This window comes from Schistocerca nitens, chromosome 2 (assembly GCF_023898315.1).
Source record: "Schistocerca nitens isolate TAMUIC-IGC-003100 chromosome 2, iqSchNite1.1, whole genome shotgun sequence".
Classification (NCBI taxonomy): Eukaryota; Metazoa; Arthropoda; class Insecta; order Orthoptera; family Acrididae; genus Schistocerca; species Schistocerca nitens.
In genome coordinates this window covers 803,827,687-803,842,917 of record NC_064615.1, presented here as the reverse complement: position 1 = coordinate 803,842,917, position 15,231 = coordinate 803,827,687, and the positions used below count along the sequence as shown (strand labels likewise).

General features: G+C 46.2%; 1 protein-coding gene across 1 annotated transcript in view; it reads left to right on the top strand.

The window, feature by feature from the left end:
• The window catches only part of LOC126237060 (large neutral amino acids transporter small subunit 1), a 355,654-nt gene that overhangs the window by 198,326 nt on the left and 142,097 nt on the right, over window positions 1–15,231 (top strand). The window lies entirely within an intron of this gene.

Here is a 15,231-nt window from a genome sequence, read left to right as displayed (position 1 = left end):
AGATTTAAGTGAGTTTGAATGTGGTGTTATAGTCGGCACACGGGCGATAGGACACACCATCTCCGAGGTAGCGATGAAGCGGGCATTTTCCCGGACGACTATTTCACGAGTGTACCGTGAATATCAGGGAACCGGTAAACGTCAAATCTCCGACATCACTGCAGCCCGAAAAAGATTCTGAAAGAACGGGACTAACGATGACTGAAGAGAATCGTTGAACTGGACAGAAGTGCAACCCTTCCGCAAAGAGCTGCAGATTTCAGTGTTGGACCGTGAACAAGTGTCAGCATGCGAACCATTCGACGAAACATCACCGATATGGGCTTTTGGAGCCGAAGGCCCACTCGTGTTCCCTTGTTGGCTTTACGACAGAAAGCTTTACGCCTTGCCTGGACCCGTCAACACCGACATTGAACTGTTGATGACTGGAAACATGTTGCCTGGTCGGACGAGTCTCGTTTCAAACTGTATCGAGCGGATGGACGTGTACGCATATGGAGACAGCCTCATGAATCCATGGACCCTGCGTTTCGGCAGGGGACTGTTCAAACTGGTGGAGGCTTTGTAATGGTGTGGGGCGTGCGCAGTTGGAGTAATATGGGACCCCTGATACGTCTCGATACGACTCTGACAGGTAAAAAGTACGTAAGCATCCTGTCTGATAACCTACATCCATTCATTACTATTTTGCATTCTGATGGACTTGGGCAATTCTATCGGGACAATGCGACACCCCATACGTCCAGGATTGCTACAGAGTGGCTCCAGGAACACTCTTCTGAGTTTAAACACTTAGACATGAACATTATTGAGCACATCTGGGATGCCTTGCAGATTGCTATTCAGAAGGGATCTCCACCACCTCGTACTCTTACATGTTTATGGACAGCCTTGCTGGATTCAGGGTGTCAGTTCCCTCCAGGACTACTTCAGACATTAGTCGAGTCCATGACATCCAGTGTTGCAGCACCTCTGCGTGCTCGCAGGGGCCCTAACGATATTAGGCAGGTGTATCAGTGTCTTTGGCTCTTCAGTGTGTAAGAGGTTTTGTTCTGAGAATTCGCACAGAATCATATAGAATCAACCGTGTCATTCAAGGGTTATGTTTTGATATCAATGAATAATGTAATGATACACTTCTGACAGTGAAATGGTTTTTGTTTTGTAAATTATAGACATGTCATGAATTAGAATAAAGTTATCAAGCCAAATCAGACAACTGATGGCAAGAAATATGATAATGTTTAAGATGTACGCTGTCGGGACACTACCAACAAGTAAACAAAATTAAGAGTACTGTACACTGATCAGCCAAAAATATTTTGACCAACGATCTACTATCGCTATAAACCCGTTCAGGTGATAGCAGCGTCACCTGGCGAGGAATGACTGCTATTCAGACACATGCAAATTGGTTGTAGTATTAGTTAGTGTCATGCCCGTGTGTAGAATGGCGAAGGGGTGCAATCTGAGTTTGACCCAGGACATATTGTAATGATCCGGAGGTTCGAGAGGAGCATTTCGGAAAGTGCAAGACTCGTCGGGGGTTCGAGGACAGCTGTGGTGAGTTTCTTCAAGACATGGCGAAACCGAGGTGAAACCACGTCCTGACGTGGGGTTGGGCGACCATCCGCCATTACAGATGTCGGACATCGTCGGCTGAGCAGACTTGTAAAACAGGGCAGAGGGCGAACTGTGGGGTGACACTAAAATTAGACTTTCATGCTGGGCACAGTACAAGTGTGTCTGAACACACACTGCACCCAGTATTCCTAAAGATGGAGCTCCGCAGCCGACGACCCATGCAAGTGCCAATAGCAACACCAAGACATCGGCAACTATGACTGAAGTGGGCATATGAGCATAGACACTGGACGTTGGTGTTGTGACAGAGCTTTGCATGGCCTCATAAATCCCGGAACCTTCTTCATCATGCCGATGGGAGGGCGCGAATCCGTCGTCTTCCGGAGGAACAGCTCTTTGACACTTGTACTTACAAGGGAACCTCCCCATCGCACCCCCCTCAGATTTAGTTATAAGTTGGCACAAGGATAGGCCTTGAAAAACTGAACACAGATCAATCGAGAAAACAGGAAGAAGTTGTGTGGAACTATGAAAAAAATAAGCAAAATATACAAACTGAGTAGTCCATGCGCAAGGTACGCAACATCGAGGAGAGTGTTAGCTTATGAGCGCCGTGGTCCCGTGGTTAGCGTGAGCAGCTGTGGAACGACAGGTCCTTGGTTCAAATCTCCTCTCGGATGAAAATTTTAATTTTTTATTTTCAGATAATTATCAAAGTTCAGGCACTCACACATAATCAACTTCGCTCTCCAAAATTCCAGCACATGTTCAGATTTGCTTGGACATATACAGAATTTGACGATCTACGCACGGAAACATTTGAAAACGTAAAGAACATATGTTTTGAAAGAGCACAGGGAAAACTGTGCGACTCTGAAACTGTTGTATTCATTTGATGCAGTTTATGTGACAAACTCTTATGTTTTCATCACTTTTTTTGGAGTGATTATCACATCCACAAGAAAACCTAAATCGGGCAAGGTAGAAGAATCTTTTTACCCATTCGCCAAGTGTGCAAGTTAGGTGGGTCGACAACATATTCCTGTCATGTGACGCACATGCCGTCACCAGTGTCGTAAAGAATATATCAGACGTGTTTTTCTGCGGAGCAATCGGTTGACCTATGACCTTGCGATCAAATTTTTTCTGTTCCTATTGGAGAGGCACGTCCTTTCGTCTACTAATCGCACGGTTTTGCGGTGCGGTCGCAAAACACAGACATTAAAATTATTACAGTGAACAGAGACGTCAATGAATGAACAGACAGATCGTAACTTTGCGAAAGTAAAGAAAGTAAAATTTTCACTCGAGGGAGGACACGAACCAAGGACCTTTCGTTCCGCAGTTGCTCACTCTAACCACGAGACCACGGCGCTCATCAGGTATCATTGTCCTTTATGTTGCCTATCTTGCACATGGACTACTCAGTTTGTATATTTTGCTTATTTTTTCATAGTTCCACACAACTTCTTCCTGTTTTCTCGATTGATCTGTGTTCAGTTTTTCAAGGCCTATCCACTGTGTCAATTTATAACTAAATCTGAGGGGGGTGCGATGGGGAGGTTCCCTTGTTAGGAACGGAGACAAGTAGGCCGTGGCTCCAGTATGCTCTGGGGAACATTTACGTGGACGTCCAAGGCACCATGACGGCCAAGGAGTATCGTACATTGGTTGCAGACCACGTTCACCCTTCATGACGATAATGTTTCCCGACGGCAGTGTCGATTGTCAACAAGATAATACGCTCTGTCGCAAGACCAGGAGTGTGATGGAGTGGTTCGAGGCGAGTTCCAATTGGTGTGTTGGACGCCCCAGCTCGCCAGATTTGAACCCTATCGGACACATCTGGGATATGATTCAACGTGACGTGAGAGCTCATCGCACCCATTCCCGGAATATACAGGAATTACGCGACTTGTGTGTGCAGATGTGGTGCCACCTCCCTCTGCGACCTACCAAGGCCTCATTACTTCATTACCACGACGCGACGACGCTGTTATACGTGCCCAACAGGTATTGATCATAAAGTTCTGGCTGATCGGTGTACCCCCCTGCATGTCTGAAAGAACAGTTGACAATTCGTAGCTTTATGAAATACGAAATTAAATCTGCTGACTGAGAATTCCTTGACATCAGCCGTATTAGGCATAGATCTACTATCCAATAGTGTCACAAGAAAATTTGTGCCGGATCGATACTCGAAACCGGATTTCCCGCCTACCGCGAACGGTCACCTATTTAACTACTTAGGCTATCTGTGCGCGCTCATCGGACCATGCCAAACTTCCATTTGTCACACTGACTTCGCCCTTATATCGTAGTCCATTGAATTCATTACCTAATGTTCGCAACGTTAGTTGGATTCCAGGAGCAGGAAGAACTGACAGCAGAGTCGAGACCGCTGTTATAGTCGTGTGCCTGCCTAGGCTTGGAACTTGAGAGACGTCCCGAAAGTAATTTTCTTGTTTCTCACAGGGAAACTTTGTTGCCAGAAACATACAACATGGCGTCATGAACTATACATCTTGCCCTGTTTATCAACAGTCACTGAGACATTTTTCGTGGCGTGCAAGCAGTTTGAAGAAACCATTCTGGTAAAATTCGGTGTCCTGCGATTCAAGGAATTGTTGCAAAACCTGCTCCACCTCCGCATTCATTCGTGGATGTGGAAGGACAGCCCCTTCGACCTTCATCCTCCACACTCTTCCTTCCTTTTCTGAACATGCAACACCAGGGACCGACAATTTGATGGGCCGTGACCTCTTCACCATACACGGTCTGTAGGCGTTCATGGGTGACGGACAAACTAGTTCCACATGCCCTTTCATACCAGACAATGGCACGCAATTCTGTTGCCGACTACATTGTCAGTACACATCCGCCTGCCATCGTGATGTGTACTCGAATAACCTCGGGCGCGCTGGTCTGCTGCTACTCTCTCTTGTTCGGCGCACTGTGAATGCATCAGTTCTCCTCCACTGACACTCCTTCCATCGTTGAAACGGGTGTGGATTCATATGGCTTTTGTTTGTGTCACTTGGCATACCATCTTACTTACGTCATACATGACGTCAGCTGGATTAGGTATGGATCTACTACCCAAAAATGACACCTGAAAATTAATGACCGACAAGAACTCGAACGCGGATTTCCCGCTTATTGCGAGCGGTCGTTTTAATCACTTAGGCTATATATGCATGCTCCCCGGACCGACCCAAGCTTCCATATGTCACACTGTCTACATTCTTATAACACATTTGGGAGTTTGGCTAGCTCCGTGAAGGGGGCACAGATAGCCAAAGAGGTTAAGGCGACCACTTGCGATAAGCGTGAGCTGATGTCAAGGACTTCCCAGTAAACGAATTAATTTCGAAAAATTATGAGTCGCTACATTTCCCTTACTTACATTTTTTTATATACAGGGGATAGGCAAAATAATGTGAACATTGGTGGTAATGGGATGGTAGTGTTTGACGGTCAGCAACGCAGGTAGGACACGTGTCGCGCTGGACTGTGCGTGTTCGATACAGTCCACACTGTCGCCTGATAAACAAAGTAAGAGCCTACGGAATATCAGACCAGCTGTGTGGCTGGATTGAAGAGTTTTTAGCAAACAGAACACAGCATGTTGTTCTCAATGGAGAGACGTCTACAGACGTTAAAGTAACCTCTGGCGTGCCACAGGGTAGTGTTACGGGACCTTTGCTTTTCACAACATATATATAAATGACCTAGTAGATAGTGTCGGAAGTTCCGTGCGGGTTTTGCGGATGATGCTGTAGTATACATAGAAGCTGCAGCATTAGAAAATTGCAGCGAAATGCAGGAAGATCTGCAGCGGATAGGTACTTGGTGCAGGGAGTGGCAACTGACCCTTAACATAGACAAATGTAATGTATTGCGAATACATAGAAAGAAGGATCTTTTATTGTATGATTATATGATAGCGGAACAAAAACTGGTAGCAGTTACTTCTGTAAAATATCTGGGAGTATGCGTGCGGAACGATTTGAAGTGGAATGATCATATAATATTAATTGTTGGTAAGGCGGGTACCAGGTTGAGATTCATTGGGAGAGTCCTTAGAAAATGTAGTCCATCAACAAAGGAGGTGGCTTACAAAACACTCGTTCGACCTATACTTGAGTATTGCTCATCAGTGTGGGATCCGTACCAGGTCGGGTTGACGGAGGAGATAGAGAAGATCCAAAGAAGAGCGGCGCGTTTCGTCACAGGGTTATTTGGTAAGCGTGATAGAGTTACGGAGATGTTTAGCAAACTCAAATGGCAGACTCTGCAAGAGAGGCGCTCTGCATCGCGGTGTAGCTTGCTGTCCAGGTTTCGAGAGGGTGCGTTTCTACATGAGGTATCGAATATATTGCTTCCCCTTACTTGTATCTCCCGAGGAGATCACAAATGTAAAATCAGAGAGATTCGAGCGCACACGGAGGCTTTCCGGCAGTCGTTCTTCCCGCGAACCATACGCGACTGGAACAGGAGAGGGAGGTAACGACAGTGGCATGTAAAGTGCACTCCGCCACACACCGTTGGGTGGCTTGCGGAGTATAAATGTAGATGTAGATGAACTATGAATCATTGTAGATTATTTACGAGTAGTGCACACTTCGTATTTGCATTCAGAGGTCGAGGTCGACGTGCAATGAAAGACATAACTGAGTTCCAAAGAGGGCAGATGTGGAGGCCTGATTAACCAAGACAGCCAGCTTATTGAATGTTTCAAGACCTACTATTTCAACAGTCATGACAGCCTACGCAAAACATGGAAAGACATTATCGTATAGTGGGCGCAAATCAAAACTAAATGACAGAGATCGTAGTACGCTAACACGAATTGTGTCAAAACAACGCATAACTACGGCAGCTAAAGTGACTGCAGAGCTCAATAGCCATCTTCGAGACCCCGTACCTATGACACTGTCCGCTGAGAACTCCATAAAGTGAATATTCATGTACGAGCTGCCATATCGAAGACAACCAATGCAAAGAATCGTAAAACGTGGTATCAGGATCGTACATCCTGGACGAGTGATCAGTGGAAACACGTCGTATGGTCCGACGAGTCAACGTTTTCGTTTTTTCCAACATCTGGCCAGGTTTACACCTGGAGAACGCCAAAAGAAGCCTACAATCCTCAATGTTGCTTGATTCCAACGGTTAAGCATGGAAACGCGATAGTGTGGACAGGCATATCATGGTATTCTGCTGGTCCCATCATTACTCTCAAAGGCCGTGTTGCAGCTAACGATTATGTGAACATACTAGGTGATTAGGTGCACCCCATGATTTAAGTGTTGTTCCCCAACAGTGATGCCATATTTCAGGACGATAATGTACCCACTGACAGCCAGAACAGTACAAAAGTGGTATGAGGCATGCAACTGAACTGCAGCTACTTCCCTGGCCAGCACTGTCCCCGGACTTGAATATAATCGAACATATGTGGGCGGTATTGGAGCGCAGACTCCGGAGCAGATTTCTGCCTCCCTCGTCACTACAGGAGTTAGAAGAGGTTCTGATCGAAGAGTGGCATAACATCCCACTGGAGACTGTATAATGATTATATGCCAGTTTACCAAGAAGAATTGTAGCTGTATTACGGGCAAATGGGGGTCCAATCCCTTATTAATAAACGATTCCCATGTAAGTACAGGTGTTCTCATTATTTTGCCTATCCCTTGTAAGTGACACTGCATTACGTGTCGAGATCACGCACAGATGCACAGAATTCTAGTTTTTTAGACATCAGTGCTACAGCTTATGTCGCCAGTAGTTCTGGGGTGAGACGGACGGTAAATCGAACTGTAATAATATGTGTATGTATATATATAATAAAGTACACAAATCCAGCAAATAGGATCGTGTCAGCTTCTATGAGATACAGACAGAGCGTTTCTTCGTGGATTCCCAAACCCGTGTAAAGACTCTTCTTGAGAATGTCGCGTAACTGTATCACACCATTCTAATATTTTTTTTCTATTACACTGCAAGAGGCAGCTATTGAGAGGGCGTGAGTAGAGTTCGTTTCCTCGGAAGGATGGTTGTGACCAGTGGCCGCTTGTAGATGTAGGGAAAGAAGATTCAGAATTAGTTATTTATTTCCATAAAAATACAGATAGCGTCGTGACTCGTTGTTAGCATCGTCTGTCAATGACCGCTGAGGAATCGTGTCGTAAGCGGCCTTCAGCCCACTCGAGGCAACTGACACCGCACAGCCGGCTGCTGCTCTGGCGGTTCGCCGCTTGCGGTGGCCCCAGTACCGGCTGTACCGCGACGCCGCGGCAGTCAGTGAGGTGCGCCACCCTTCTTCGTCATACGCCATACCGCGATGACGGTTGCCGTGTAGCCATGAAGTTTGACGACATTGGCCTGCCGTCCAGGCAGGCCCTATTCAGTCCGCCGGAATGCCAAGAACGCTTAGTGTACTGATCCTGGGGAGAAGGAAAGACGCCGGTCGCTGTGGCCGAGCGGTTCTAGGCGGTACAGTCCGGAACAGCGTTGCTGCTGCGGTCGCAGGTTCGAATCCTGCCTCGGGCATGGATTTGTGTGATGTCCTGAGGTTAGTTAGGTTTAAGTAGTTGTAAATCTAGGGGACTGATGACCTCTGATAAGTCCCATAGTGCTTAGAGCCATTAGATTTTTTTGAAGGAAAGACCTCCAGGTCCTCCCTTCTGCGACACAGGGTGTGATGTTGAATTCTGCGACTGCTGATTATGGCGAGGTAGTCATCTATCCAAGGAGCGGCTGTTGTCCGTAGCGTGCAGGAAATCGACAACAGACTTGCGCGAAACGTCACTTCGTTGCAATCAAGGGATCGAGTGCGAACCTCATGTACGCCATCGATCCATCAGATCGACTGCCTTACGAGCTAAGCTGCTGGGGTATTTTTATTTATGGACATTTACTTATGTAGCTAATGTTTACCCAGCGTCATTCGTCATGACTGCAAAGAGCTTGCTATTACCAAGGTATCAGCTGTTTCCCTTCCGCCGAGCATGCTTAACCAGTTCGTTAAAGTATAGGACTGATTCGTAAAAGCTGTTGGTACCGTTTGGGGTGCATTCGTCTTAGCCTTTATTTCGTCACATAACGAAGATGACGTGACCCTGTTTATCTGCTCTGGCCCCCTACATTCTGCTGAAGTCTGCTGCCTGGTTCACCAGAAACGCCGATGTTATGTTTCGCCCCGACCCAGTCTCGGTAGCGAAATGTTTTCATTGCGGCCACCTGGTGTCGACATTGCCGCAATATAGCGAGATATCTTTGCTCTGGAACTTGGAAAATTTTACCAGTTTTACTGCCCTATACAAGGAAGGCATGCAATAGTACGCTGGACACAGTATTATAGCAATAATTTCTTCTTATGACCTAGCCAACATTAATACGATTTTATGAATACTGGGTGGCTTCGTACTTCTCTTGAAATTAGAATACAAGAGATAGTCTTCATGATATTTATCTCTCTTTAATCGGTATAACTCTCAACAGTCATCAGAAAGTCCGAAAGTCCGCAATTGACTATATATGCTAACTACTTTGCCGCAAATCGAATAGTACTGCTGTCGTTACCATGGAACTACACTATCTGGTCAAAAGTCTCCTGATACTTAGTAGCGGACATCAATATGGAGCGTAGAGCGGAGGCTAAGTTCTAACTCATCGCAAAGCTGTTCCATTGGTTTCAATTCGGGACTCACGGCAGGTCAGTCGATTTCTAGAATGTATTGTGCGCAAAGCTGTCATATGACAGGGTGTATTGTCATGCTGATACAATCACCGTCTCTGAACTGTTCCGCTACTGTGCGCAGTACACAGTGTTGTAAACCGTGTTCATATCCTTGTGCGTTTACAGTTTTCTTAAAAACGATAATGGCATCACTTCCTAACCACTAGAAACACCCGTATCCCGTAACGCTACCTCCTGTGCGCTTCACTGTTGGCACTACCCATAGTGGCAGGTAACGTCCTCAATCCGTTCCACAAGAGGGCACAGTTTAGAGCGTGATTTGTCAATCAAAATCACTCGTTTCGCCATCCACTGTCCAGAGGCTTCGCTCTTCACACTAATGCAAGTGTCGATTAGCAGCGACTACTCAAAAGAGTAGCTTATGGGGAGCTCCTCTACGACAGTATTATTCTCCGTTCTTTATAACCCCCTACGCAAAGTCACTGTATTAGCTGTACTTCCCGTAGCACGTTGGAAATCATGACTGATTCCTTCTGATGATTTCACGCGATTTTTACAACCACCCTCCGCAGTGCTCTGCGTCACTGTCCGTCAGTACACGACGTCAACCTAGTCTTGTTTTTTTTCACTTTATTGTAAATCCCTTTGATACAAAAGGGGGCCTGCAACAGCTTACAGACGTCGCTCTTCGGCCTATAGAATAACAGAAATCTTACATGAAGACATAAAAACAGATAGACATGAATGTTAAAAAGCAGTTGTTATACATAACAATGTGATGGAGGCGTTCAGTGGAAGGCACGTGACACATAAGCAAGGTCGAAAGAGCACACAAACGAAGGCAGTCCATTGTCCAACGAACGAAGGAGCACACCGAAGAGAACGCTGACACACAGTAACGACGAAAAACACTGTTGCACAAAACATTGGCGACGATCTTCAGTGCTGAGGACACTGAACACAGGGGGGGGGGGAGGGGGCTGCCACCGTGGGGAGGGGACAGGTGGGGGGGGAAAGAAGCCAATGGGAGAAAGGGAGGGGGAGGGGAGCGGAGAGGGGAGGGTTGGGTGTGGAAGCCCATGGAGGGAGTGGGAAACTGGGAGAGAGGAGGGGGTAGGGAGAAAGGAAGGTGAGGAAGGAGAGAGGGAGCCCTGGAAGAGAAGGGGAGGATCTGATAGGAGGGTATATGGAGGGAACAAGGACATCATCAGGAAGGGGGAATTGGCAGAAGCCACCTTGGGCAAGGGTGTGGAGAATGTGAAGATGGAGAGCAGGTGGGACACAAGAATGCAGGCGCAGCAGCAGGTTGGGGTGGGAGAGGATGGGAGGGACGAGCAGGTGGGGAGGATAAAGCTTGCAGGAGGTGTAAAGCATCCATATCTGTTCGAGGAATAGGAGGAGGTGCGGGAAAGGAATCAAGTCATAAAGGATCCGCGTGGGGGATGGGAGACGGATGCGATAGGCGAGGCAGAGTGCATGGCGTTCAAGGATTTGAAAGGACTTATAGTAGGTGGGAGGGGCAGGTATCCAGGTGGGGTGGGCATAACAAAGGATGGGGCAGATGAGGGACTTACAAGTGTGGGGGACAGTGAAGGTGTCCAAACCCCACGTTCGGCCAGAGAGGAGTGAGGAGGCAGAGACGGGTTCGTGCATTGGCTTGGACTGTCTAGAGATGGGGTGTCCAGGAAAGGCGGCGGTCGATGGTGACGCCAAGGTACTTGAGGGGGGGGGGGGGGGCAATGAGGCGCCGTAGATGGTGATGTAAAAATCCAGGAGACGGCAGGAAAGGGTGGTGTTGCCTACAATGATTGCCTGGGTTTTGGAAGGATTGACCTGGAGCAACCACTGGTTGCACCAAGCAATGAACGGGTCAAGATGGGATTGGAGAAGGCGCTGGGAGCGTTGAAGGGTGGACTAGTCTTGGCTTAGCTGTGGTTATTTATTCGCATTTCCAGTTCGAAGTCACATCACCAACAGTAGACTTGGGCAGCTTTAGAAGGACTGAAATGTCCCTGATGGATGTCAAGTCCACATTCGAAATCACTGAACTCTCCTGACCGAGCAAGTCTGCTGTTACCGCTTCTCCACTAGCAACATAATACCCTCTGCCTCGTATTATACAGGCGGTACAGCTGGCGTGACATCTAGTGGTCAATTCCGCATTACTTAGGGGTGACCTAATACATCGGATCAGACAGTGTATATGCAGTGTCAGGCTAAGAGTCTCGATCGGTGTTTTGCTGCTACAGTACAACTGATTTTTGTGTAATTTGTAAAAGGTAGAGTATTTATGAAGGAAGTTAATTTCTCACCAGCACAGTAGGCGAAACAGAATTAAAAATGTGTTCTGTATAATGATTAACCCGTTTCGTACAGTAGCGTGTCCATCCATCTAACAAAGTTCTCCGTTCTTTTTATTTGAGGAAAAGAACAGATTGCGGAAGTGTGAAACAGATGCCATACGGTAGGTGGCGAGAACTATACAACATAGCAACGATTCATGTTCTATTGATTCATTCGTGTATCATGTTCCGTCAATCCCATCGTGAAGGAATATGGACCGAGTCATGCTATACATTATAATGGGCAGAAGCAAACATTTCTGGCTACATCTCTAAAGTATATTAACAGCAAATTATGACTGGGCTAATTACTCAAACCGATAATTAATGGCAATTACATCTATATTACTTGATATATGTATGTAAGGGGAAAAACAACTACTTTGAAAAAGACACTCCTCCTTTTTTCTGTACTGCTCAGCTGCTGTTATTATCTAATACTTAAAACAAAGCATTTTAACTTTAAACGGACCACTGCTAATATGTCTACATATTGAGAAAATCCGGACGTATCTGATACAAATCTTAGAGTTAGGCAGAATTTATACAGGATGGGCGAGAAGTCCCCATAGGCCTGTAACTCTTGTTTAGAATCAAATGCTATTGTGTAGGTTGGTGGCTGAGACGATTTTACATGACACCTGCTTTGCTTAATCTTTAAATCTAAGGGCAGTTGAAGGGCAGACCCAATAAAGTGAACATTTCAATTCCAATGTGTTTATTAACTACCAAAAACAATCTCACATAAAATTGACAGACGCCACTCAGGCAAAATATTTAAGAAACCCTCTCATTGCATAAAATAATTAATAAACCATTAGCAACGATCTCATAAAAAATTTACAGAAGCCACTAGGGCTGAATTTGACCATAACTTTAACAAAACAACTCTAATTAAGACACGTTATTTAAGACCCTTTCAATTCCAATACTTTAACATTACATGTAAAATAACAGTGGACACACAGCCTCAATTTTAACACGAATACTTAGAACATATTTATTAAAACGTAGCCGGCCGTGTTGGCCGAGCGGTTCTAGGCGCTTCAGACTGAAACCGCGCTACCGCTACGGTCGCAGGTTCGAATCCTGCCTCGGGCATGGATGTGTGATGTCCTTAGGTTAGTTAGGTTTAAGTAGTTCTAAGTTCTAGGGGACTGATGACCTCAGATGTTAAGTCCCATAGTGCTCAGAGCCATTTGAACCATTTGAGCCATTAAAATGTAACTTGGGCAGTCTTGCAAATTACTAGACTAGAGAACCTTGCAGAGCGAACCACGAAATTATTCAAATGCCCATTGGCTTGTAAGATGGGCTCCTAGGGCATAGAAAGTTACAGCTTTGTACAATCAAATGTGGAATAGCAGAAGTTAAGCCCAAGCTTGTAAGGCGGAAGTTTAACCACGAACGATGGAACCGACTGAGGGAAGTAACACTTAACTTCGAACCAAGACGTAGCTCCGTTTGCAACCCCACGTCGAGTAGGCCACCGAAATGTGAACCCAGCAAATGCTACCAATGGGGAACACACGAGCTCAGGCGAAGTCCATCGCCCGTAAGCCAGACTTGTAATCTAAAGGGAAGCTCTGCGCTCCGGTTGCCCGCTGCCTCAGTTCACTGAAACACAGCCCACACCCAACAGGAGGCCAAAAATCTTTTCTTAACTTTAACATTCAAGATTGACCAATATAAAATCAAGGCTAAACAACAACTAATTTCACCTGCAAGTCCTTTAAGTGAAGCAGTACCTGATAAACAAGCGCTAAGAGTGGGAAATGAACTGGCTCACGAGAACCGACACTCATTAGAACTTAATGACACATATTGGCCACCTTAAGACTCCCTGCTAAACTCAACACGGTGACCTTTAGAAATAAAAACTCAGTTTGCTCGCAGAGGACATATTGACATGGATTAACCGATATCGTAAACAAATTAAACATTTGCTAATAATAGCTAATGAACTATCATTCTGCAAATACGTCAATATTATGCGGAAGCAGAGCACACGCTTAGTAAGAGGCATCAAATGAAATCGAACCGACATAACATCACACGTCTTGCAACGTCTTACTGTACCAAGAGCGATCACAATCACAGTTAACTGAGCGCTGTTAGTAATTAGCGTACTTAACTGGGTGTCTTGATGCTGGGGCGATTTTGCGAAGATGTCAGACCATCACTTCGCAAGACCACAACAGCGTGTCTCTCCAAGGAAGCGGGCACAGCGACAGCTCCCGAGGTTGCTTGTGAACGCACAGCGCCGGCCAATTCCCGCCAACTCCAGTACAACCACGTGATAACCGTCGCTCTGCCTCAGGCTTCTGTTCGCCAGGCAAACGCCGACTGGCACACTGCCGCGTTCCGTTCTCAAAGCGTTGTCCCTTTTTCCCTCTCTTTACTCGCGGTCGGCACTCGCTTATATCCCGAGCCGTCCCAAGCCCAAAGACTGTATCCATGACAGATGTGAGCAGTCCTAGTTACACTAATGGGGAGCGCTTAGTGATAAGCGTGTGGGAGCACGAACGACAACACACGGGGAGGACACTGAGACACATAACGGTAGCAGTCCAGGAAAGATTTAATAAGGCTCCACCGTGAAAAGCCACACCTCTGGATTGGAAAAGACGTACTTTTGATTTCGGCAGTGTTAAAGCAGACCGCGGAGTGGTAGGAAGAAGACACGAGAAGAAACTTGTGCTGGAGTTTCTGCTTCCATTAAAAAATCTCCTATGAAGTCGACACGTAAACGTACTTCGGAACTCGGCGTACTGAGGACAACAATGCTAGATCACACGAAAGAAGGCTTTAAGGTCATACCCTTTCGACCGACGTTCCGAAACGAGTTATCGGATACAGACCGGAATGAGCGACTTTTAGCATGCCGGGCTTTGTTAAATCAATTTCCAAATGCAGTGAACAGTCTAAGGTTATGTTTTTAGGGGAATGTGCCATTTATCACAGATCACGTGCTAGAAATATTGTCGTTTGAGCCAAAGAGAACCCTCATTACACAGTTGCATTAGAAAGGAACCCACCTCACGTATTGATAAGGGCAGCGATGACATCACTATGTTTGCTTGGTTCGCTCTTTTTTGAAGGGACTGCGAATGGTGCAGATCTTGCAGTGCGCGAGTTTCTAAATGAACACTTTCCAGGAAGATGGATAGGTCGTGGTTCATCAACAATGAACAATACCAGCTCCCTTGAAATGGGCATTACGAAGTCCTGACCTCACCACGCTTGACAACTCGTTGTGGGGAGCTAATAAGATGCACGTGGTTATGCTACAAACGAAGAACTACGCAATGCTGTTGAGGATGCATTTCGCACTGTAACACCGGACATGCTCAAAAATATTTCAAGAAGAACGTGGAGGTGTATGGAAACGTGTTTACAGCATGAAGGGAAACTTATCGATATACTGGACACTTAGTACCTCTGCTCAGGCAAATCAAATCAATTGGCATTATTCGTTACTAGGGGGTACGGCGTCTTCTCGGCCATTCTGAGTCCAAGTATTCAGAGTGAACATGCCAGAAGGTAAGTCCCCTGCATACGACCGTAAACTGCCCTATTGTACCAACCGCTGTTGCGAGC